Raw genomic sequence first — 3003 nt, forward strand, 5'->3', positions numbered from 1 at the left:
CAGGTCCCAGTACATTGTGCATATAGAAATATGTTTGTACATGATTGGCTTACTGACATTAAAATACACTTTGCCACACTAAGTACATCAGTATTAATTTTATATTTATAGAGAAAACATATTGCATCTTGCACATACTTTCAATTGCCTTCTACGGCGCGTTCTCGAACAATTGACCTAGCAAAATGGCGGCGGTCACGTGACTTATCGAGTTCGCCGGCGATGTTTTGCTTGGGTGAACACGACTTCCACGTATTTCTAGTTCAGTGGGTCAACTCCGCTCGAATTTTGTGACCACTTTAAAAAATAAGGTGGGGTTTTGGGAAATTTGTCGAGTTGATTTTTTTTCATTTGTTAATTTCAAATATTTTTTAATGAACAATTATTAGATCGGTTATTCTGGGTATAAATATTAAAAATATTACTTTCATTTTTAAAGAAAATATTTAGCTTAAATAATCATGATTTTGACATTTTTCCTCATTTTGGAATATTAAGCCTGTAACGAGGATACCTCATATCTCTTATTTTCTTCTGCTGAATTTCGCTGCACCACTTATAAATGCATAGACAACCACCGTAATAATCGAGGTCATTTTTCTGGCCTGGGTGCGCCGAGTCTGGGCCGGTCGCGCAGCTAGCTAGTGACGTTGATGATGCGCTGGGGCTTCAGGCGACTCGTCATAGATCTAGCAACTTAGACAATGACGTCTAATTTGCCTGGCCTGATTTGAAGTGTAATGGCTTCAGGGCTGATGTTTATCAACGATGATTGTTCAAGGTTAGATTTCAAATTTTAAATGTCATTTGACTTTTAAGTCTATAAATCTGAAATAAAGGCGCTGTATCCCCGAAATCCGGGTCTAAATTTCAACTCTGAGTCCGAGACCATGGCATGGACGGCGAAAAAACAACCCATGCATCGGATGCATTGCATTGGCTGCGCGCTGCAGCTGCACTGTGATGATGGGTTCAGCGAAGAGCTCAGAGAAAATAAGGTGGTTATATTCAATCCCGAAATGCTTTGCGAGTGGTCACAAAATCGTCTCGACGCAAATCACCTAATACAGCCGTCTGGTGAAATCGCTGATAACAACAATCACCGATTTGGTAATGATTTTAGTTTCTTGAAACTTATATTTGTAAAGTTTTAAATATCAAAGTATGTTTTTATATGTATGTATATTCCTCAACATATTTTTTAAGTTATCTTTGATATTGTTGTAGTCATATTCTTTCATATTCGTTTTTTGATCGCTACTAATTTGTTGTTGTATTGGATCGGCATTTGATTTCGTTGGCATGAACAATAAAATACGCGCGCAGCTCAGCTGCATGCGCGTATCGAGTTGACCTTCCTTATAGCAACACGCTTGTGTGTTGCTGCCCTCTACGTTCGTTGGTAGTTACGAGACTTTTGGTATTCTGAAAAGTCTCTTAGCGCTCAATTAGCGGACTTTCCAGTGAAGAAAGATAATGGTGATAAGAGGTCCATTAAGTCTCAGCATCTCTTTCTAAATGTGGCTTTCATTTCGTATAAATATCATCAAATTAAACCGATTAATCGGTTTAATACTACGACCAAAATTAGGAGGAAGGAAGATAATAAAGGAGAAAGGTATAAAAAGGGAATAAAGGGAAAGAAGGTGGTATATAATGGGTGTCCAAACTTGGTGGACTTGTAAACAATATGTTTCAGGCTTAAATTTGTTCAAAAAATATTCACAATTTATATAAGTAAAATAAGGAATTGGGACTATATTTGGTAATAAAGAAATTAGAAAAGAGGGAAAAATAAAACAGAAATTGTGTACTTATAGGGGAAATATGACTATTATTTTTCTATATTTTCTTTTATTATTAGCATCATAAAGTGATTTTTTGCACATTATTTTGACAATAATGAGATTGCCAAATCACAATAGATGCCGCAATGTTCAGGGGGGAATCAAGCCTTGTTTCTGACAATGAAAAAATAAGCATTGACCCCTTTGGTACAAAAGAAAAACGATGCCATGCATCATTTTCCCCACCTATAAAATCTTAAATACCATAACATTTGTACATCCAATTTCAATAAAATTTCGGCTTTTTTTAAACAATTATGCTTGTTTCATTTTTTAAATCCATTTATTCAAATCAGCATTTTGTTGAAGAAGATTTCTCATGAAAATGAAAAGTATGATATTTTTAAAATGAGTAGGAATTAAGTTAAAGAAGAACCCCCCCCCCCATCATGACCCCGAGACAGAGGCAAATAAAATATTGTAAAAAAAACAAACAAACAAACAAAGAAAGCTACAAATTGATTCAAATAAATGGATGTGAAAATCAGAACGCGTTCGAAAAAAAAAGAGAAAATCACAAAGGTACAATCAATGAGAGAAAGGGAAAAGACAGCAGTTAGCTTCAATAACATAATGAACCTCTAATCTCCGATGCAAATGCTTTTAGCATTGTTTTTCAGCAAAAATTCTTTGTATCAATATCGTGGTGCAGTGCACCTGCAGCAGCCGGGCGCTGCGCTGCAAGCCAGCAAAGTGAAGAGACACTACGCGCTGGGAGAAAATGTTACGTTGTAAGAGCGCATTTGATTAGCTAATTCGGCTCAGTAGGGGCGTGGCCTAAAGGAGTTAATTGAGCGCTAATAGAGTTTTCAGAATACGAATTTGGAGGTACATTAGCGCTCCATTAAATGGGTAACTTATGAGGAAACTTAAGTGGAAACTTACGAGACTTTTCAGAATACCCCCCAAGGTCCTCTCCGAAGGAGGGCACTAGTGCACCAAGTGGGAATTGAACCCGGGTCACCGAAATACGAATCCCCCGCTCTACCGACTGAGCTATCGCGCCTCCTTGCTGAGCTATCGCGCATCCTTGTTATTTATTTATTTATTCATGTATTTATCTATTTATTTATTTATTATTTAATGTCTCGCCCACTTTTAATATCATGAAAAAAGGCGATCGATTTGGCTTTTCATAAAAAAGCTTCAGCATGCC

The sequence above is a fragment of the Lytechinus pictus genome, chromosome 15 (genome assembly GCF_037042905.1).
Source record: "Lytechinus pictus isolate F3 Inbred chromosome 15, Lp3.0, whole genome shotgun sequence".
Taxonomy (NCBI): Eukaryota; Metazoa; Echinodermata; class Echinoidea; order Temnopleuroida; family Toxopneustidae; genus Lytechinus; species Lytechinus pictus.